The 23,892-nt window shown below is 37.4% G+C and overlaps 1 pseudogene; it reads right to left on the bottom strand.

Moving 5' to 3' along the window:
* Positions 1-9,902: 9,902 nt before the first annotated feature.
* Positions 9,903-10,366, bottom strand: LOC138142710 (cytochrome c oxidase subunit 5B, mitochondrial pseudogene; annotated as a pseudogene).
* Positions 10,367-23,892: the final 13,526 nt, after the last annotated feature.

The following is a 23,892-nucleotide window of genomic DNA, read 5'->3' as shown; positions in this document are numbered from 1 at the left end:
TTTCTGATCTTTTGACCAGGAATCTTTGACAGACTTCCATTTTTATTATATGTATATGTTTTTTTTTTTCTTGTTTTGGATTATGCTCAGCTTTTCAGAGTAAGCTTTTTCTTGTTTGCAAGCATGTCTTTTGGAAAGTTACATTCCAAGAACTCCACTCATTTAAAGTAGATGCTACTTGGTCTTGTGTGATCCTTTTGATCCTTATTTTTTTATTTTTTTGACTTAGCTATTTTTATTTTATTTTATTTTAATGCTTTATTAACTTCTGATTTACCTCACCCGTTTCCGCCAGATTTTGAGTTACAAATTTTCTCCCCATTTCTTCCTCACCCACCACCCCAAAATAGCAGTCCCACAGGATATCCCCTCCTCCAATCTGTTCTCTCCCACATTTTCCCCCATACCCCTTTCCATTTTTCCAGTGGATCTCTATGCCTCAGTGCCTGCACATCCCATTTCCCAACTACATGTAAGATCATATTAATAATAGTATATATAAATATATATATATATATATACTCCCACACACATGTATACATACATATATATATATACATATTTGAATATTTGATTTCAAAACTTTCAATTCCAGATTCATTCCCCTCCTTCCCTGTCACCCACCCCTACTGGGAAGATACGCAGTTCAGTATAGGTTGCTAATTCAAAACAATAACATAGTAGATACATTGTAAAAGACTGACTAAACTTCCCTCCCTCCAATCCCACCTCCCACCCACTCTACTCTCCACTTTGATCCCCTCTATATTCAAAAGTGAGTGCTTCCAAACTCCCTCTCCCCCAGCCTACCCTCCCTTCTATCATCCCCTCTCTCATCCCCTTCCCCCCCTGTTCTCCTGGAGGGTGAGATACCCTATTAATGTGTATTTCACTCCCTCCTCAAGCCAAATTCAATGGGAATAACGTTGACCAATTCGCTTTTGCCTTCCTATTCTTCCCCTCCACTGTAACCATTTTAACTTGCCTCTTCTGTATGAAATAGTTTACCCTAATCTGTCTCTCTCCATCTCCACTCATTATATTCCTCTCACCTCTTAATTTCACCTTTTAAGTGTCATTCCTTCCTGTTAAATTGGACCTGTGCCCTCTATCTATGTATACCTGTAAACACATATACACACATTCACATATGTATTCATATGCCCCTATACCCATATATATATATATATATATATATATATATATATATATATATATATATTTCTAATCTCTTCAACTACTGAGAAAAGTTTCATAAGTTACAATTATTGTTTTTATTCCATGTAGGAATGTTAATAGTTAAACTTTGATAAGTTCCTTATGATTCCTTTTCCCTGTTTACCTTCTCATGCTTCTCTTGCTTCTTGTCTCTGAATGTCAAATTTTCTATTCAACTCTGGTTTTTTCAGCAAAAATGCTTGAAACTCCTCATTCCACTGAATGACCATATTTTCCCCTGAAACGTGATACTCAGTTTTGCTGGGTAGGTGACTCTTGGTTTTAATCCCCGCTCCTTTGCCCTCTGGAATATCATATTCCAAGCCCTTCGATCCCTCAGGGCAGAAGCTGCCAGATCCTGGGTTATCCTGATTGTGTTTCCACAATATTCAAATTGTTTCTTCCTGGCTGCTTGTAATATTCTCTCCTTAATCTGGGAATTCTGGAACCTGGCTATAATATTCCCAGGAGTTTTCTTTTTGTGATCTTTTTCAGGAGGTGATCGGTGGATTCTTTCAACCTCTATTTTTCCCCCTGGTACTAAAACATCAGGGCAGATTTCTTGGAGAACTTCCTGGAGGATGATTTCTAGGTTCTTACTTTGGTCATGGCTTTCAGGTAGTCCAATAATTTTTAAATTATCTCTCCTGCATCTATTTTCCAAGTCAGTGGTTTTTCCCATGAGATGTTTCACATTGCCTTCTATTCTTTCATTTGTTTGGATCTGTTTAACAGCATCTTGATTTCTCATAAAGTCATTAGCTTCCATTTGCTCCAATGTAATTCTCAAGCAATGATTCTCCTCATTGAGTTTTTGAGATTCTTTTTCCATCAGGCAAATTCGGCTTTCTAAGGCATTCTTCTCCTCATTGCTTTTTTGGGCCTCCTTTGCCATTTGAGTCAGTCTGTTTTTTAAGGTATTATTTTCCCCAGTCAGGCTGTTGACTCTCATTTCATAATTTTCTTGCATTGTTCTCATTTCTCTTCCCAATTTTTCCTCCACATCTCTTATTTGGTTTTCAAAATCTTTCTTAGGGTCCTCTTTGGCCTGTAACCAGCTTGTATTTTCCTTTGAAGCTTTTGGTGCAGGAGTTCTGACTTCACTGCTTTCCTCCTGTTCCATGCTTTGCTCCTTTTTGTCCCCAAAATAGGACTGTATTGTTGGAATATTCTGTTTGCTTTGTTTCCTTTGCCTGCTCATTTTTCTACTCAATTACTTGACTTATGGGCTTTTTGCCACAGTAGGACTCTGCCACCAGACAGGGGAGCTTCGCCCCAAATGCTGGAGTTTTCTCAATTGCAGGTCATAGTAGATGGGTGCCCTCTCTGAGGTCTCTACACGCTCTGGCAAACTGGACACACCCCAGAACCTCCACACTAGACTGCAATCCAGATCCAAGCAGGTTAAAGCGAGAGCGATTACCCCTCAGACTGGTGCTTGGTCCCCCTACACTCTGCAGGCCAAGAGCACCATTCAGTGCTGGCTGGCTGTGCTGTCCTCTCAGTGGCTTTTCACCCTGGGGGTAAAAGCCACACACTCCCACTTACTGGTCCCAAAGTCCAGACTGTACTGACCTCTCACTTTGTCCTCTGTGTCTATGTGTTGATAAATTTGGAAAGGCCACAGCTGCTGCTGATCTGGAGTCCCCCTGGGGCTAAAGCCTCAGCGTGGGGCTGGGCTCGGCTCCCAGAGAGCTGAGCTGGATTCCTGCTGGCCTGCCAGGCTGTCCTCAGTGGGAGGTTAGGTTCTCTGTGTTATTTTGTGGGTTCTGAAACTACAAAGTTTGTTTAGAGTCCACTTTTTACATGGATTGTGGAGGGTTGAAGCTGGAGCTGTGGGAAGGTCAGGCTTCTACTCTGCCATCTTCCCTTGTGATCCTTATTATAGATTCTTGTTACTTTAACTCCTTTTCGGATGACTGCAGTATTATGTTTTTTTCTTTAATGTAGGAACTTTGATATTGGCTTCAACATTCCTGTGCTTTTTCTATTCAAGCTTCTTTAAGGAGGTGAGGTAATGATTTAGCCTATCTTTACTTTGTCTGCTGGTTCTAATAAATCTGAATATTTTATAACTTATTAAAAAAGCTCATTTAAACTATTTTTTAAATCATAGTTTTCAAGGTAACTAGTGAATTTTTTTATCTCTCTTTAACCTAATTCCCTTATTGTTGTTTTTCTTCAATAACAACTATCTTATATTTTCTACATTTTTTTTAATCTTTTCATTTCTCTCTATACCAGGGAGATATTGATTTCTTTTGGGTTTATTCTAATTTTCAGAGAGATTATTTCTTGGGCAAAGTTAACAATTTTCTATTCTAAGATATTTAATTTCTATACAATTATTTCACCCAGAGTTTTTATTTTATTTTTAAATATCTCCTGATTATGTTCTGGATACTCATAGAGTTCTTATTAAAAATAAATACTTTTCTCCTGACTCTTTGCTTGAAATTGTTGTAAAGTTGTTCACTCTTTCCATCGGGGTAGCTCAACCTATATTTCTAATAATTTTGGATATTGGTTGATGTTTGCTTTATTTATCTCTTTGACTTTAGTTTCTGAATTGAGTATTTGTTCTTTAGTCTGGCTCCATCTCCTTTGATACTCTTAGGTTGAAGTCATTTTGTTTATGGCAATTGCCCCTGCTTGGTCTTGCTACTCATTCTCTCTGTTTCTACACTGAGCTCTGCTTCTTGGGTCAGGTCCTCCCTGGATCATTGTGGTTTAAACTAAAGGACCTTCAAAGTCCTCTCTAGTATCTCAGAATAAACTATTAGTGAACTGGAAGTCCCTAGGCCTAGGCTATCTCCACACTTACTGTTTGCCACTGCTGCTACAAGCTGGTTATTCTTAGGTCCCTATTTCTTAGAGGGTGGTCTGGGAGCACTAAAAGGTTAAGTAGTTTCCTTATGGTCACAAAGTCAACTTGGGTCATAGTTCATCTTGAACCCAAGTCTTCCTTACTCCTCATCTAACCCTTCATTCATTCTGCAATACTTCTTTTTCACATTTGGAAAATGAAAAATCCAAACTGTATATATTTTCAACATTTCCTGTTATGATTCTCCTCAGTGCCTTTAGGGCTTAAACACTTTTTCCCACCACTCCTTCAACCCCTAAGGGACAGTTATCCTTCCTGACTTGTTCTTATCATACTATAACGCTATGAAAATGAAATGTCCTATAAAGGAGACATGTTTGGTTTGAACTTTTACAAGAGATAGATTCCCTCAAAATAATGTTTTCTGTGTCGATAAAGTTAAAGTCTTATGTACATTGTAGTAGCATGTGAAAAACGTACTGCAAAAGTCAGATTCAGGATCAATTGAATGGGGAAAATTAATTCAAGCAAACAATTTTTGTTTTTATGTGATAGAAGCCAATTTTGTTCACTTTTTCCAAGGAATTAATTTATTTTGGTTAGTTTAAAAATACAATTAGCATGTATTTGCTTAAAGTAGAAAAGGGGAAAAAGTAGGAGTGGATAAGAACCAAAAAAGAGTTGTAGTTTGCCTTTATTTTCCCTTTCTGATCTCTGCACCAAAAACAGTCACCTCAATCTTTCTCTTTTCTTCGATATGATAATGAAGTTAGGATAATCCAACTAGAAATACCAATCACTTATACACAATTACTGCTATCAGTCATGAGGAGACCATAAGTATATGCATCTTCTCTGGGGAAGGGAAGATCGTTTGGAGAGAAAGTCTAAAGATGTAAGACAGAATAAACAGTATATTTTTCTGGTCATAGGAGATCAATAGTATACTTAAACCAAGTCACCAAGGTAAAAAAGGTGTTTCTATCTGCTAACTTATGATCCTAGTTGATGGATTTTCTGCTTTCTTGATCCATTTGAAAATATGGATGTTTGCTATGAATGTTTAGATAAAGAACCAGATAATATAAAAATATTGACTGTTTCTATAAATTTACTAAATAAGTGGTTTTTCTCTACTGATAAATTATCTTTAAAAGAAAGAAAGCCAAGAGATATCTGGCAACCAAGGATAGAGTTTATTTTCCATACCTAACTTTTGCCTTTAGAGTAATTCTAACATAAGTAAGTGTTCCTAGTTTTTGTTATCGTTCAATATGTGATATGGTATGCCATAACTTTTCAAGTATCCAAGGTTTTATCAGAAAATAAAGATATCAAACTAAATAAATTTATATAAGAACCTTTCTTTTAACTCTTTAGAAATAATTTCTTATTTTTTTCTCAGCATTAAAAAATAAACAACAAAACCAAAACAAAACAACTTCTTTCTTCGCATCACCAAAGTGTAACTGACTATTCTTCTGTTAACTTTAAAATTGTTATTCCAGTTTTGTTTATAGCGAGAATGTCAATATGAATCAACATTTCCAGGATATGTCCACTCAGATACCCAAATCCTCATATTACAGATAAAGAAATTGAGGCTCAAACAGTTTAATGATTTTCCTAGTTCCATGCATCCAGTGCAAACTGAAGCTCAATTGGGTAGGGAAATCTGTCTTACCCTACAGGAAAGCAGGAGGGGAAGGGGTTAAGAGAAGGTCTGGGTGATAGAAGGGAAGGCAGATTTGGGAAAGGGTTAGTTAGAAGCAAAACACTTTTGAGGAGAGACAGACTGAAAGGAGAGAGAGAATAGAATAAACTAGTGGGAGTATAGATAGGATGGAGAGAAATACAGTTCTCATGATTTTTTTACTTTTGTTCTGATTCTTCCTTCATAACATGACTAATTTAGATATATGCCTAATGGGATTGCACTTGTATAGCCTATATCAGATTATATGACATCTTGGGTAGGAGAAAGAGGAGGGAGAAAAATTGGAACTAAAAATCTTATATAAGTGAATGTTGAAAATTATCTTTCATGTAATTGGAAAATAAAATAAAATACTACCAAAAAGATTTTTAGAAAGAATCCCCAAAAACTGAAATAGTTTTAAGGAAAAAGAATAGGTGATTTACAAAAGGGAAAGCTAGAAAAAGGTGTGACTCTCCCCTCAAGTCTCTGTAAGGTTACATTACATAGAGTTAAGACTAGGGCATAAAAAGAATACCCAATTGTCCTCAAGTAAGCAGTAGGTGATTTTCTAGAGGACATTTTAAGATGTATATCAGCAGTACTTATGAACATTCAAATTTGGGAAATCCAAACTCAAGCTTTGAATGGACAACAAAAAAAGATGTGGATGCTATCTAAGCCTTTGCTGTAGTCACTGGGCTTCTCCATAGCATAAGTAAAGTCACAGGCTAGGTTCAAATAGCATTAATAAAGAATATAGTATTTTCCTCACAATACAAACATATGCGCACATATTTATAAGACACTTATGGAAAAGGTTTAGTTTTTGGCGATGGAATAGACCAAAGCTAAATTTTCCAAATCAGAACTCAATTGAATTAATTTCCTTTTCATTCATTCACTATCATATTGTTTTAACTGATTTAGTTAATAGATACAATATTTAAGAAGTAATGAGTGGCAATATGATGTAGTGAATTTCAAGTTGGATTTAGGATTATAAAGACTTCGTCTCAAGTCCCATCTTTGATGCCTCCTGTCTTTGTGGCCATCTGTAAGTCACTTGACTTCACAGTGACCCCAAACAACCATCTAAATAAGAACAAATGGGGGCGGCTAGGTGGTGCGGTGAGTAACACACCAGCCCCTGAGTCAGGAGGACCTGGGTTCAGATCCACCTCAGACACTTAACACACATACACACACATACACACACACACCCCACACACACATACACACACACACACACACACACACACACAAACACAAAACCTAGCCTTGTAACCTTGGGCAAGTTACTTAACTCCAATTGCCCTCCAAAAGGCAATCAATCAATTAATAAGAACAAATGTTGCAATAGGGTTGCCAAGTCTGCATTTGTAGATGGAGTTTCCTCCCTAGAAGTTCCATAAACTTGTCGAATTTCAGGTCCAATATTATATAAACAAATAAATAAAAGCTCTATAATAACCAAATTATGATTTAAGGTGAACCGTTAAGTGATAACAATTGATGCAAAATGTTCCCGAAAATCTTTCTGCAATTTAAAGTTATTTATGCTTTAAGCAGCACTAAGACGTTTTGGACATCTTATATATGTATATAATCATAAATCTATGTGGTAAAAAGATAATAAAAAAGCTTTGTAAGGTAAGTGATTTTTTTTATTAAAGTAACAACAAAGTTCCCTGTAATCTGTTTTAATCCATTTTACCTCATTCATATATTTTCGCCTCAATTCTTGGAAAGATGTTTGTCGTAAGTTCTAATGATATTTGTCTTTTCTTTTAAGACTAAATGTGCAAATCATATGAAATCCTACTAACTAAAAAGTGAAACAGTATTGATATTCATATGGTATGGGTATGGATGCTATATCCAAAATATTTAAAATCCTTATTTTGTAATATTTAAATAATCCATACATACATCATTCACTTCAGCTAAGTCTTCTTTATGCTATCCTTTTTCTTTGACAATTCATTTCAATTTATCAGCCAGTGACATTTTTTCCCCAGAGCAACTTGTGCAAATCTTGCAGAAACATTAAAATTTGGCAGATGGTGATGTCCTATTGCCCTCCATCTAACTAGTCTTTTTTTTCAAATCTTTAATAGATAGATAGATAATCATTCCTATATCTATTTCTAATTGTCAAAGTACTTACATAGAATCAAGAAAACAAAAGCATAATCTTGACTTTGTTATGATGATCAGCAAATATGTTGGTATGAATTAATAAATGAAGTTTGACGTTTAGATCCTGGTCAGTCAGAAAGGCCTGGCTTCAAAACGTCCTCTGTGTGATGGACAAACTATTTCAGCTCGCTAAGCCTATTTCCTCATTTATAAAATGGAGATAATAATGCCTTTAGTACCTAGTTCAGCATGTTGTTCTTAGGATCATAAATCAAGAGACTGAAGGAATCTTAGATGTCATTCAGTCGAATTCTCTTTATTTCACAGTAAAGAAATTGATATCCAGAAGAATTAAGAACTTTCCCAAGGTCACATAAGTAATAAAAAGAACTAGGATTAAAACTAAAATCCTTTGATTATAAATTCTGCACTCTTTAAGCTGAATTGAGATAATGTACAAAATGTTAACAAACTTTAAAACTTTAAATGACAATTTTATTATTAGTCTAATTCTTAATATAATTAATATGATGGAGGCACAATGCTACTATGGATTTTTCAACCATTTCTCAACTGTAAGCTTTAGCTCCAATCCTTAGCATAATTTGGATGTAGTTATTTATAGGGAAAATTAAATTTATGGGCTTATAACTTGGTTGAGCTAATGGAAGCAATTCCCAGGAAGCCCATGTTTATTTGATTCATTTGGTATGTTCCTTGATAAAGAAACAAATTACAACAAGAACAGAAATTTAAACCTCTCCCTTCTATCAGAATGCTTTTGGAGCAATATCTTAATTTCTGCAGCATTCCCACCTGATGGGGGAGGGGGAGGGGTTTATGGGTGGTGCCAGGGTTGCTTTGAATGAATATGTATAAGCTTGATATTGGGATTACCGTATAAGGCCATAAATGTAAGACTGCGTTGTGATTGGCTTAGATTTGGTACCATATAAGGCCATAAATGTAAGACTGCGTTGTGATTGGCTTAGATTTGGTATATAAGCCCTCGCGTGAAAGAGCTCGCGGGCTTACCATGTAATCGCAGAAGAATAAACCACCCCGCTTCATTCCTCCGCCTTCTGTCTGGTGTTTTTCCCCGTGAGGGGCCGGTGACGACCGAAGACCCAGGATGGGTAAGTGAGAGGGCCGTGGGGCTAGTCGCCGGGATCTGTTGCAGGGGAATCACTCCCCCAACACCCACCCCCACCTCTCCCCTCCTACAGATTAGGCTGTTGTTCAGTGCTTCAGTCCTGTCCAACTCATCTTGGATGGATCATAACACACCAGGCTTTTATATCTTCCATCATTTCTCAAATCTTTCCAAGTTCATATTCATTGTATCCATTCCAGTATGTATCTCATCCTCTGCCACACCCTTTTCCTTCTGTCTTCAGTCTTTCCTAACAACAGGATCTTTGCTAATGAGTCCCATCTTTTCATTATGTGCACAAAGTATGTGCATTTCAGGTTCAGTATTTGACCTTACTGTGAGTGGCCTGAAATAGTTTCTTTGAATATTGACTGATTTGTTCTCCTTGCTGTCCAAAGGACTCTTAAAAGTCTTCTCTACCACAATTCAAAAGCATCAATTTTGCAGTGCTAAGTTTTCTTTATGGTCCAGCTCACACAGTCATACATTGCTAAAGGTAAAGCCATAGCTTTGACTATATAATTCTTTGTCCACAAGTGGATGTTTCCACTTTTTATTATTGTTTTCCAGATTTGCCATAGCTTTCATCCCTAGGAACAATTTTTGTTTGTTTGTTTGTTTATAATTTTATGACTGCAATGACTTTCTGCATTGATCTTTGTGCCCAAGAATATATCTGACACTGCTTCAATGTCTTCTATTTAGCAGAAAGTGTTTGGACCTGCTGCCAAAATTTTTTTTTAATGTTAAGGTTCGGGGTAGCTTTTACATTCTATGTTTTCACCAAAATCAAGAAGCTTCTTAATTTTCTTCACTTTTTGACATCATGGTGATATTATCTCTATATCTGAAATTCTTAATATCCCTTTTTTTTACGGGACTGCCAGGGAAATGGCTAGTCTTTTATTGGAGGGAAGAAAACATAACACATCTCAAGTAAACCAGTTCAGGGGCTCAGTGGCTAAACTGGTGGGGTACCAGCTCGTAATGGGTTCCACAGTTAGGGCAACGCTGTGTCTCGCCTTTGTGAAGCCAAAACCAGATGACTGCACTGTTGTCCTCTTCACAGATACAGCCCACTGTTCACTTGTCAGTGATGGAAGGGGCCAGGTTGGGCTCCTCCTTAGTACCTGGAGCTGCCTTTGGGGATAGTATATTGTATGGATCCAAATCATTCCTTGAGGCCATCATTCTCTCCAAGACTGTAGCCTGCTCCTCATCAGAAGAGATACCTCCTCCTCCATAGACCTAGAGGCCACTGAGCAGGGCCACAGGCCCTCAAGGCCTGGATGGCCAGTGGCCTGGAGCCCCGCAGCAACCTTGAAGCCATCGGGCCTGAGACAACTATCAATTCTTAATATACTTAATATTTTTTCCCAGCAACCTTAAGTCCAGATTCATCCGGTCTGGCATTTTGCACAATCTACTCCTCTTATAAGTTAAATAAATAAGGTGATAATACATAACCTTGTTATTCCCCTTTTCCTAATCTTAAACCAATTAGTTGTTACATGTTTGCTTCTAACTATTGCTTCTTCGCCTGCATACAGTTTTCTTAGGAGACAAATAAGATGATCTCATAATCCCATTTCTTTCAGGACTTGCCACATTTTGTTATGATGCATAGTCAAAGACTTTAGTGTAGTCAATGAAGCAGAAATAGATTTTTTCCTGGAACTCCCTTACTTTCTTCATAATACAGTGAATGCTGGCAATTTGGTTTTTAGTTCCTCTGCCTCTTTGAAAAGCAACCTGCACTTCTGGTAATTTTTGGTTCACATATTGCTGAAGCCTAGCTTATAGAATGTTAATCATAATCATTCTGGTGTGTAGAATTGTAATGTTAAGGGATATAAGTTCTTCCCTGCCCATTAATAGGCCTCACACGGAGCCCAGGTACAGAGCCAATTAGGCCCTGGGTCACAGGGATCCCCACACCATTCTAATTAAGTTCTGATTTCAAAGTTTCTCAGCACTAAGACAATCAAGTGCTGAATCTTTGATTGGAAACAGTATATGCTTGAAGGGAAAGGTGTGGGCACAGAGATGCTAGTGAAGGGAAAACTTGCCTAGGGGAGCTCACTTGAGGGGAGACTTGATGGGTAGACCAATTGAGAAGTTGGTGTTCCACAGATTGCTGATGAGTACCTAATTAAATCTTGCTTTTTGGTATCTTAATAGCGGTGTTCCCAATAAATACTTTGATTTTGTCTTACTTTTGTAAGTAAGGTCGATTTTAGTATAAGGTGGATTTTAGTGTGTATAAAGTAAATTTTTGTTATTATTTCTTAAAGTTTTGTTTCCCAGGATATATTGCCATAACAGTCTCTTGTTCCCAGGTATTAGAGATGAGTTCCCACAGTTATGGTTTACAATATCTCCACCATGCTTGTGCAGCATTAGATAATGATAAATAGTATAAACATCCACTGCAACTATTCAGTGAGATATAGGGATGAGGTCATATAAATTTGAAGCTGGCAATATGCCTTCTTTGTCTGTTGCCCTAAAGAAGGTGGGCATTGATCAGTGAATGAGGAACCTTAGGGTTGAATGCACAAGCTGGAATGTTGTGTGCCTTGATCAGTCCCCATCAAGACTTGGGGAAAATCAATGTTTGCCTCAACTGGCCCCCATTGAGGCTTGAGAGGATTTGGTGGGGGGATGCATAAGTTGTGCCTGCCTCTGACCCCATTGAGACATAGGGGTAGTTGTGTGTCCCCCCTCTTCTCAATGGTCCCAAAGAAAATGGTGATTAGGAAATGCTGTAGGAGTTTGTGCTCTCATTATCAGAAATCCTCTTCAGAGAAAGCTAGACTAGAATAAAGTAAGATTACTAACCCCTTTTTTAGTATCTTTCCTGTCTGACCAGATCAAGAGTGAATCTGTGCTAGCAGCCCTTTTGTGTGCTATATTTATCTGTCTTACAAGGGTTTATTATGTTTTCTGAACAAACCCTGAGAATATGCATGCATATTCATAACAGCTGCTATGGGTGTCACATTGACCCTGCAGGAATGAGCAAAATTGTTTGGTAATTTGAACATTCCTTCCCATTGTCCTTCTTTAGGGAAAAGATCATGGAAACTGATCTTTTCTCAAGCTAGTGACCACTGTTGTATTTTCTAGCTTTGCTGGCATATTCAGTGCAGCACTTTAAGAGGATAATCTTTTAGAGTTTTAAATAACTCACCTGGAATCTCATCATCTTCACTAGCCTTATTGTTAGCTATGTTTCCTAAGGCCCACTTGACTTCGTTCTCCAGGATGTATGACTCTAGATCAGTAACCACACCATCACCGTTATTGATGATATTAAGATTTTTCTTATATAGTTCCTTTTGTGTATTCTAACCACCTTTAGTTAATTTCTCCTGCTTCTCTTAAATCCCTACCATTTTGCCATTTTTATGCTAATTTTTGCGTGTACCTTTCCCTTTATATCTCTGATTTTCTTGAAGAGATCGTGTCTTTCCCTTTATATTGTTTTCTTCTGTTTCTTTTCATTGCTCATTTAAAAAAAAAAACATTTTACCTCTCCTTTCCATTCTCTACAATTCTGCATTCATATCTTTTCCTTCTTTACTTTTCACTTTTTTTTCTTTCCTCAGCTATTTGCAAAGCCTTATCAAAAAGCCACTTTGTTTTCTTTATCTTCCTTTTCTTTGGAATTGTTTTTTGTGGTTGTTCTTTCTTGTACTATATTTTAAACCTCTGTCCATAGTTCTTCAGGCACTCTGTCTACCAAATTTGATTGCTTAAGTCCATTTATCACCTTGATTTCATATTGATAACAGATGTTATTTATTTAGGCTAGTTTTTTTTTAAGTATTAAGACATTCCTAGATCCTAGGGAGTAAGAAATCGGGATGTTATCACTTCCTAATCACCTGAATACAAGGCAGCCAAGAGGACCTAAAGTTGATGGATCAAAATGGGTAAGGCAGGCCAGAAACCTTCTCTCATCTTAATAAACTTAACTGAATATCCTTCTCCTGCTACAATTGAATGTCTTATAAATTTCTCACTTTGTTCAAATATCAAAATTAAAATGGGAGTGGATGGCCCTGAGTCAGGTCCAAACCAGAACATAGGGACAAATTCAAAGTGCCCGTTATTAGTCTGCATTTCAATTCATTAAACATTCATTAAGCGCATGCTGTATACCAAGTTCTGTTCTAAGTTCCGGGACTACAAGTAAGAAAAAAGATAGTCCATTCCCTCAAAAAGTTCAGTCTAATGGAGGAAGGCCACACAAAAGTAAGCTGAAAATGGAGGGGAGTGGGGTGGTACCTGTGAATAACCCACAATGGAGCATCTTGTTCCATGGAATTGAAACCAAGCAAAATGGCAGATAGATAGATAAGTGAGTTGGAACTTTAATTCTTGCCCTATGTAAAGGAAAGCTTTGGGAGAAATTCAGTGCTCTATCGTCTAGACGTTGAATGTGAGGGGAGAGAAAGTCAAAGGAGGTTGTTGTTTGTCATTCTTGCTTGGAGATGATCAAAATGACATTAAGATGTCAGGGTCAATGTACAGTGTGTCCCGATGTGGTTGATTATACCAATATGAACTTGAAAGTCTCTATCACAGGTTGGGAGAAAATAGTTGGTATGACCATTTGAAAGGGTGATGTCTCTAAATTTGCCCATGATTTCTTTTGAGCCATTGCAATTGGGCTTTGCTCATAGAGGGTAGATAGGATCTTCCTTGATGTAGCCATGCAATTCTGGATGATACCTGTACTACTACCTTGAATGTCTCACAGTTGATACCAAAGTTCTTCAGAGACCTTTAGAGTATCCTTGTATTACTTCTTCTGATCACCATGTGATCACCTGCCTTGTGTGAGTTCTCTGTAAAATATTCTTTTATATAACCATATGTTTGACCTTTGAACAATGTAGTCAGGCCATCAGAGTTTGAATACCTGTCAGTTGAGCTTAAGAAAGAACCTTAGTGTCAGATACCTTATTTTTTCAGGTGATCTTGAGACTCCTCTAAGATAATTCAAGCAGAAGTGATTCAGTTTCCTGGCATAGTGCTGGTAGACCATCCAAGTTTCACAGGCATGCAAAAATGAGGTCAGCACAATGGTTCTGTACATCTTCAATTTGGTAAGCAACCTAATACCTCTTATCTCCCACTTATTCTATCAGGACCTCCCAACTGCTTAGCTAGCTCAGGCAATGAATGTATTAACCTCATCATCTATGGGTACACCTCTGGAAAAAAATACTGGCAAGAAAAGTGAACTTATCCACAGCATTAAACATTTCTCTATTTGCTATAACCTATGGTTTCATGTATTGGAGGGCATGGTGCTGGCTGGCAAAGAATCTCTTTCTTCTTGACATCAATTATCAGGCCAAAATTGGCACAAGTGGTAAAGAAGAAATCCCTATGTTCTTTCATCTCAGCCTCAGAGGATACACTGAGCACACAATCATGTGTGAACAAAAAGTCATGCACCAACTTTCCCTCCACTTTAGTCTTGACTTATAGCCTTTTCAGGTTAAATAATTTACCTTGACATTGATGCTATTTTTGTCCTCTTTGAAGGTATTTGACAACATCACTGAAAACATGCTAAAAAGCACGGGGGCAAGCATATAGCCATGCTTTACTCCATTAGTGAAAGGGAAGTGTGAGAGCACCATGCATTATCCAGAAGCTGGGCAAGCACGCTATGTTGAAACTGTCATACAATACAGATGAACTTCTCTGTCAACTAGATTTTACCATAATCTTCCTCAGACACTCATAAATGACAGCATCAAAGGTTTTGGTTAGATAAATGAACATTGTATATAGACCTCTCTTCTGCTCTTGGCATTTCTTCTAGAGTTTTGGGCACCAAACATCATATTATCATTCCTCAGCCCATTCTGAAGTCACACTAGTTGGGTAGATGACCATCTTTCAGATGAAGGATAAGCCTAGTAAGGAGGATCCAGTGATTGCCATAGGACAATCTGTTTCTTTTTTCTTTACATAGATGGACAGTAGTTGAATCCTTGATTTCCTGAGGAAGATGAGGGTTAAGGGAGATGGGAATTGTTGAGCATTCCAAGGCTCTTGGTAGCATATTTATGAGATTAGAAGTGATAAAGTTATCCTGGAGGGGGGGAGCAGCGTGCTGTATGAAGTTTAGACCAATTAGAAACCAAACAGAGGTATAGCTGGAACATGGAGAAGATTGTTTTAGGGTTTCGATATTATGCAATCCTCATATTCTTTGTCATTACAAACATAGTGAAGGAGGAAAAGGACAGGGAGGTGGTTAACAAAATTAAGAACATTTAAAATTTGATGTACCACAGTCTATTCTACTCAATTCATGTGAACAAACAATTAAGAAAATGGTACATTCAATGATTTGGGAGGGAGTGGTAAAAAAAAATTGTCTCTACTCTCAAGAAGCTTACATTTTGCCTTGAGGAAACTCTTTGTGTACAAATAAGTAAATAAAATATGATTTGAAGAGAGAAACAACACTAAGAACTAGGTGGATCAGTGAAGGCCAAGGAGTATATTATTCATTCAGTAACAGCATAGCTAGGGAATGGAGTACTGAATTCAATGAACAAGTTGTAGGTGAGTTTGACTAAAATGAAGAGTAGGCAAAAAAGAGTGCTATGAAATATATGGGAAAATATACAAGATCCAGAAGAGAGATTGTTACATGCCAGATTTGAAATTTTGTATTTTATCCTTGAGATAATTAAATAGGGTCTATTACCTCTGCTCTAGATATAGATTTGTGACTACATTGACTCTAGCATACAGTTGGGTGACTGAGTTCAAGGCAGCTGGCCAATGATAAAGATCCAGAATTGAATAGGAGGAAAAAGAAGCAAACTAGCATTTGGGAAATTTTTCAGTGTTTTTAAAAACCCAAAGCTGATTATGAATATGCAGTCATACACATACATAGGAAAGGGAAAGCCCTCCTTTTCCCAATCCATTCTTTTTAAATATGATTCTATTTTTTTCCTTCTCTTTTTATGCTGTTAGAAGAACCACCTATACTTGTTGCTTTTAATTTCTAATGATTTGTTCATCCCTCATCCTCTTACCATCTGGCTTTTGATCTGACAGCTTTACTAAAATTCTCTTGATTGCCATATCAGCAGGTTTTTGTTTTTTTTTTTTGTTTGTTTGTTTCTTTGTTTTTTTTGCTTAGATCCCATCCTTCTCAACCTTTCTGCAAATTGGAAAAATTAGGCTACAATTTCCCAAAGAAGATTTCAAGGCAGGTGGTTAAAATAATTTGCAAGCATTACCCTATTCAACTTCACTGCTTTCCTGTCATGGACCATCTAGAAAACTTGATGTGAAAAAAGACCAAGAAAAGACATAGAATGAAAAAGGTATAAAAGGTTAATTGTTGAATAACATCCAGTTCGTGGTGGTCCAATTACTCTCATCACACTGGTAAGCCTGAAAGCTTTTATTTTTGGGAGGCATTCAAAGCATTTAAGGTGAAAGCCATAAAAGATAAGAGTGCCTAATGTTCTTCTGGGCCTAGACATTTGCCACAGTGATGGAAATTTAAAGGCCTGTTGATATTTTATTGTATTTATCTAAGAAAGGCAGCAGGTCACTAGCCCAGTCAGTAGAGTATATGTAGGGGTGGGGTGGGGGGAAGTTTTAGTTTCCAGAGGCAGGAATTCCTCTTGGGGAGGGGGCATTGTGGATCTGTGACTTGTTTATCTTGGAACAGGATAGTGAGGGTAGAGGCAGAAGAATGCTCCCAATGAGGAACCAGTTTTATTATACCATGGGATTTCTCAGGCAAAGACAAACCTGTCCAAGCTCTTCCTCTACCTGGGGGTGGGCAGAGAGACTCAACCCTGGGCTAGCAAGCCAGTCTTCCTGGAGAAAGTTACTTGAGCAAGTTCATTCCATCATTGTTGATAGTTTTAATCCAAGGCCAACTCCATATTTCATTTTACATACCAAAGAGAGGAGGCAAATCCAAGGATCTGTGGCAGGTTATGAATAGCTTCTCCATATATCGATAATAATAGGTCTTTTGAAAAAGAAGAGTGGGTCTCAGGTACAGCAAAGGGTGGGAAAAGGAGGCAGACAAAGGGAGGCAAAAATATCTTCTAATTAAGGGCTATGATTTTCTGTAAAATCTATTCCTCTTTGATTTAGGGGACCTTTAATTTCTCTGAAATTTTGTCATTCCTTCCTCAATTTTTTTTCTAAGAATGGAAAAAGGGGAGAGTAGAGAAGAACCAGGTTGGTTTTATATGGTGGATCACTTGGTGAAGGAAGACTAGGGACACTGAGGATTCCATATTGTTGCATGAGATATATTACTTTGGTGCCCAGGGCCAAGAATGCTTGGACAACTTTTGTTGTTGTTAGCTCTAGGAAGGTGAAAGTAGGGAGTTGGTGTACTTCAATGGAAGAAAGCAAAAGTCACTAACTCCCTGCTAGAAGTCCACTGATAATTCTTTTTTTTTTTTTTTAAAGCAATCGGGGTTAAGTAACTTGCTCAAGGTTACACAGCCAGTTATTTCTGGGTATGGTGCTGAGTATCTGGGACTGGATTTGATCCAGGTCATCCCGACACTGGAGGTGGTGCTCTTACTCACTGAGACACCTGGCTGCCCCTAAGCAATTGGAGTTAAGTAACTTGCTAAAGGTTACAGGGCCAGGTGTTTCTGGGTGGGTGCTAAGTGTCTGAGCCCGGGATTTGATCTTCGGGACATCCCAACACTGGAGCTGGTGCTCTTACTCTCTGTGCTACCTGGCTGCCCCAGTCCACTGATATTTCTTCAAAACTCTTCCCCTTCCATCTCCTGACTTTTTTCCCAAATTCAAAGTTTTGTCCTTCCATGATTTTTAAACTTTCTGAGGGGCAGGAGAAGGAGAATGAACTTGGAGGCCAGGGTCATTCTGGAAAGACCAAAGCTTCCCTTTCCCATTTCCCTTCCTCTCTTGAGTCATGAGACAGTTCTAAGCTCTGAAAGAGCCATTCTCATCCTTTTGCCCTAGTCACTAAACATCTTTTCAGTACAAAACCTAATGGAATTTTCTTGGTGTTCATCATTATTGACCTCCCTATAACCCTTGACTTTGTACATCACTTTACTCTTTTGGATACTTCCTTCTCTCCAATGTTTAAATTTCATTTCCTTTTCATTTTTTCTTTTCATCTAACACTACTTCCACACTGATCCCATGGCATAATCAAGCTACTCCCTCATTTTTAGCCTACTCTTACATCTGCTCTCACTGTTTTCTCTTGGTTCTCCCTCTACCTGTCTAACTTTCTTCTTTGGTGGCATTAACCATGGATTTCCCTCAAGTCTCTGTCCTTGGCCTTTTCATCTATCTCTATAATTTCTCACTTGGTGATCCCATCAATTCTCATGGTTTAATTTTCATGTCTCTTCATAAAATTATAAGATATATCTATCCACCCTTATTTTTCCCTCAGCTCCAGTCTTGTATTACCAGTTACCTTTCTGACATTTCAAATTGGATGATTTGTAGACATCTCAAAGTCAAGATGGACAAAACAGAACTCATCTTCATCATCCCATCTTCTCCCTCATACACACAACTTTCCAACTTTCTTGTAATTGTCAAGGTCAACATGCTATCCTCCCCATTGCCCAGCTCAGTGTCAATCTTAAATATTATATACAATCACTCCACATATCCAATACATTGTTAGGTCTTGTTTCTTCTTTCCTTTTATAGCTCTGTATCCTCCCTACTCATATAGATAGCATTCAGGCTCTTCCTACTTCACCTGAACTATTACCATTGCCTTTTGGTCCACCTCCCTACCTCCAGTGTCCCCCTATTCCATTCTATCTTCCATTCAACTGCCAAGTTAATTTTCCTAAATCACATTTTTTATATCCATGTCACCTACCTACTCAATGAACTCTAATATCTTAAATTTCAAATAGTCTTTTTGGATTTAAAGTGCTTTATAACCAGACCACTCCTGATTTTCTGCTTCCTTATATTTTACTCCTTTCTGTACAATCTGCTAACCAGTTATGCTGGCCTTTTTGATCTTGAGATGGAGCACTCCATCTCCTCAGTGGCTGTCCCTCACATCTGGGATGCTCTCTGTCCTCACCTTCACTTGGTTCCTCTGGCTTCCTTCAAGACTCAGTTCTAATTTTACCTCTTGAAGCGGGTCTTTACTGGGCAATCACTGAGTAAACATTTATTTAGTGCCTACTCTCTGCTAGGCACTGTGCCAAGCACTGGGGAAACAAAGAAAAGCAAAAGATATCTGCTGCTGTTAAGGATCTCCCGGTCAGATGGAGGAGATAACATGCAAATAGCCGTAACTCCAAGGTATACAGGTAAATTGGATATATTCTACGGAGGGAAATAGTAGAATTTGACAAATGGGGGAATGATTCTTGTAGAAGGTAGGATTTCGGCTGGTATTTGAAGAGAACCAAGAGGTAGAGATGAACTTCACACCTGAGGGACATCTAGCAAAAAATTTCTGGATTTGGAATGTGGACTGTCTTGTGTTAGAAAAGAACAAGGAGGCCAGGCACTGGTTTGCAGATTATGTGGTATGGCACTCCCTACATGTTACTACATATAAGAAAACTGAAAAAGTTTCAGGGGCCAGGTATTTAAGGATTTTGAACAAGCAGAAGAATTTATATTTGACATTGGAGGTGATAGGAAATCACTAAAGTTTGTGCAAAGGGCAGTGACAGCATCATATTTGTAACTTAGGAAGACCAATTCGACATCTGAATGGAATATTGTGTATAGTTGGGAGAGATTTGAGGCATGAAGTTTAACCATTAGTCTATTATAATAGTCCAGGTATGAGGTAATGAGTATGAGAGTAGTTGTAGTTTCAGAGGAAAGAAGGGTTACAATAGAGAGTCTAAATCTGTTAGAGAAACTAGATATGTTATAAAGGTAGAAATGATAGAACTTAACAACTAAATGGATATGTGCGTGCTGAGTTACTTTGGCCAGTGCAGTCAGGGGGCTAGCAAGTGGTGAGAATAACGAGACGGGGGTGTAATCAATAGTCTGTTTATTACAGGACCATTTCATATGGAGCCAAAGATACAAAGAGCACACAGTTTATGAGCCCCCCAGCAGTAGATCTATGTGACCCAAAATAATGCAGACTCCCAAAAGAACGCACACAATGTACAACGACCCTCCCTTGGTCTTTTTTACTATTTACCCTTGCTTAAGGTTAGTTATTTATTAGGCAATATCATAGGACTATGTCTGGAGGGATAAACAAACAAGATTTCCTGCCCTCCTGCTTATCTGCCCTGTAACCTTGCAGACAATTGTATAGGGGAGGGGAACATTCCGTTAAGCAAGGTCGGGGACCCCCAAAAGTTCTCTCAGTGAGTGAGAGTGAAGAGTTGAAGATTATTCCTAAGTTTAAAGATTAGGTAACTGTAAAAATGGTGGTGCCTTCACAAAGTAATAGGAAAAAATAGGAGGAAGGGAGAGGATGATGATTTAAGTTTTAGAAATTTTAAGGTTATTATAGAATAGCCAGCTCATGATGTTGACTAGGCAGTTTGAAATTTAGGGGTGGAAGTTAGGAGAGAGATTAAGGGCTAGGACAGTAGAACTCAGAATCATCAGTATAGAAATAGTAACTCAAGTCCATGGAAGCTGAGATAATCAAGGGAACTAGAATGGAGGGGGGAAAGGGGCCCAGAACAGGGCCTTGGGAGACCCTTATGTTTTAAGAGCACTATCTGAATAAAGAGTCAGCAAAGAAGACTGAAAAGGACTGATCTGACAAGTAGGAGAAAGAAGAGAATAGAATAGTATCACAAAACCCTAGATACAAGAGAGTATCATGAGAACAATGGGATTGACAATGTAAAAGGCCACTGATAGGTCAAGTAGGAGGCTTGAGAAAAGATCTTTAAATGCTATTAGACATAGATCCCTTCAGTGCTAGCACCTTCCTTCTAAGATTAGCATCTGTCTACTCTATATGTATCTTGTTTGTACATAGTCGTTTGCACATTGTCTCCTTCATTTGAATTTGAGCTACTAGTCACTCAAAATTCTTCTTAAAACAATATTGATGTTCCTGTATTCAACATTCTCTTTGTTCTGCTCGTTTTTTTCTTCATAATTTTATGCACGTCTATGTTGTGTTAAGTTCTGTTTTTCTAAGATCATTAAGCTTGTCATTTCTTGTAGCATAGTAGTATTTAATCACAATCATATATACTTGAGATCAGGGACCATGTATTTTTCTTTCTTAGTTCCCCAAAACTTACCACAGTGCTTGAGTTATAATATTTAATAGATTTTTGTTAAAAAAATGAGGGATTCCAAATATGAATAAATTTAGCAGAAGGAATGCTGAACTGATCCAAAGAATTAAGTTCTAGTGCTTTTTCAGTTTTCTCTCCTCTAAGATGAGGGAATTTGACAAAGTCTTCTCTAAGTTTCCTTCCAGCTCTAATAGTCTTTGAATTATCAGGCTTGAGCTCTATTTGACTATACCTCAACTTAACCTTGTAGTCAGTAATATTTGAATGAACTATCTTCTGTAACCTAGGGCATGACACTGACCTGCTCAGGTATAGTGGCAAGGCTTATTTCAGCATTTCTCTTTTTTTCCTAAAGTTTATAGGGCATTTGTTTGACCTATCCATATAACCTAACATCTCATAAATCACATTACTTAGGGAATAAATGTTAAGAACCAGTCATGAAAAATAAATAATTTATAATACATAGCTACTGAATATCCTGACTGGGAAAAGTAACCTTCCCTCCACTATTGTGTGATATACAGGGGCTTCTCCCCCAATTAAGTAGTGTCTACCCCATCCTAAACAGAGGGTGTTTTTCTTCACACGTGCCCCAAGATTTTGCATTCCAAAATGTTTCAACTTTAAATTACATAAGACAAAAGTTAGTTAGAAACTTATGAAGATATTTAAAATAATGACATACCAAAATCTCCCTAGTACTGAAAACGACAGGCAGATGAATTTAGTGTTAATATTTTGACCTACACACTGATTTTGTGAATATTTTGAAAATTCATCTTTAGAAGAAAGATTGTATTTTTCTACTTTTAAGTGCTTTAGAATACCAGGTGCTGGAGAATTAATTACCTAGTCCCAAGAGACCAGCAAGGTTAATGACTTCCATTCCAAAAGGAAAAAGGTTAATCTGAAGGTTGATTCTCTGAAATGTCTCAACTGGTTATAAGGGACTCTAGTGAAATATTTATGAAATACTTTATAATAGAATGTCGTGTGTGTGTGTGTGTGTGTGTGTGTGTGTGTGTGTAGGAGGATAATTATGTGGTCCTAACAGCTTAAATTACCAAGATTTGTGTGCATACATTAACGACCTATAGTGCCAGGCATGTTTCTTTTAACCTTCTGGCTTCGTTTATTTAAAAATATCTGGTTTAATGAAGCAAATGACTGGCAATATTGATTTTGATAATGTCTGTTTTAGAAAAGCCTTTCAAACCACTGACGTGCCTTCATATAAATCTTACTTTCAATCTTCCTCTTCTTGCAGCGGACATCCATCATGGCAGTGATATAGGAGACTCTACATCTATCCTGCACTGGTGATAGCCTCATCAAATCTGATTTTGCCAGTCATACCTTATTTTTTTTCATTCTACAATTCAGGAAGTTACATATTGCAATTTTTATGATAATATGATAATAAATTTTTATGATAATAATTCAGTGTCACAGAAAGAGGACTATAGCTATGTTTGGTTGTATTATTTTTCCTTTTTTTTGTCTTAAATAATTTAAAGTTGAAACCTTTTTGACTTAGGGGACTGAATTCATTTGATTCTAACTTGTTTGTCACTGAGACAACATACAGAATATTTTTTTTATACCCAAATGGTGTTTTAGTTTTTTTTAATATTTTCTTGTCTTTTCAAATTGTTAAAGACCTAGTCATCATTAAAACTTTTCCTGTAACAATGTAACTACTATAAAATGTATTTCATCAGGATTTATTCATCAGGCCTCTTAAAACACAATGCCTACAGAACTTCTTTGAGCCCTGGAACAGTCTATGCATTTTATTTATTTATTTTCCTGAGGGAGCATGATGATAGTTATCTGGGAAATTCTTGCCTGGCTAATTTCCCAGATGTTTCCTATTGAGGTTAATGTTGACCTTGATTAGGAGACATTCCTTTGCTGCATCCAATCTATTGAATTACTGCAGCAAAACTCTATTGGTATATATATATATATATATATATATATATATATATATATATATATATACACCTTTAGAGTAAAGGGCTTGGTGGAAAGAAAGGGACTTAAGCATTATAAAAGGAGGAAGTCACGATGGTGAAGATGTCAGAAGTACAGATCCTGTTGACCCCTGCATTTCCCACCTCCCACTGACTATAATCAACAGTTAGAGATTTGTCTAGTTCTCTGGACAATTAAGGAATGAATCACATGGAGTGATCTGCTTCTGGTCCAAGAATGGGTAAATTTTTCCACACATTAATTCCCAGAGAACTGATGTCCTTACCTTTAAATCTTACTTATTTGCTGGAATTATTTTGATAATGGATTTTGTCTCCAGTTAAATAGAAGCTCATTTTTTATGGTGTTATTGCATTCCAAATGAATCTTTCCCTTAAATAATTGTACTATACTACAATGAATGACAAAAGGGAATTTCTAGACAAATAACATTACATGACTATAAACTTATATTGAAACTCTCTGTTTATCTCTGTCTCAGTGTCTCTCAGTTTCTCTGTCTCTCCACACACATACACACAAACACACACACACACACACACCCCACACAAAAGAGAGGCAATGTGGTTTAGTAGATTAA

The sequence above is a fragment of the Petaurus breviceps genome, unplaced genomic scaffold, assembly GCF_028583685.1.
Source record: "Petaurus breviceps papuanus isolate PSGF00001 unplaced genomic scaffold, PetGlider_PUasm1.0 90602, whole genome shotgun sequence".
NCBI lineage: Eukaryota > Metazoa > Chordata > Mammalia > Diprotodontia > Petauridae > Petaurus > Petaurus breviceps.
Note: the sequence above shows the minus strand (reverse complement) of the source record. Positions and strands in the feature narration are given on the sequence as shown.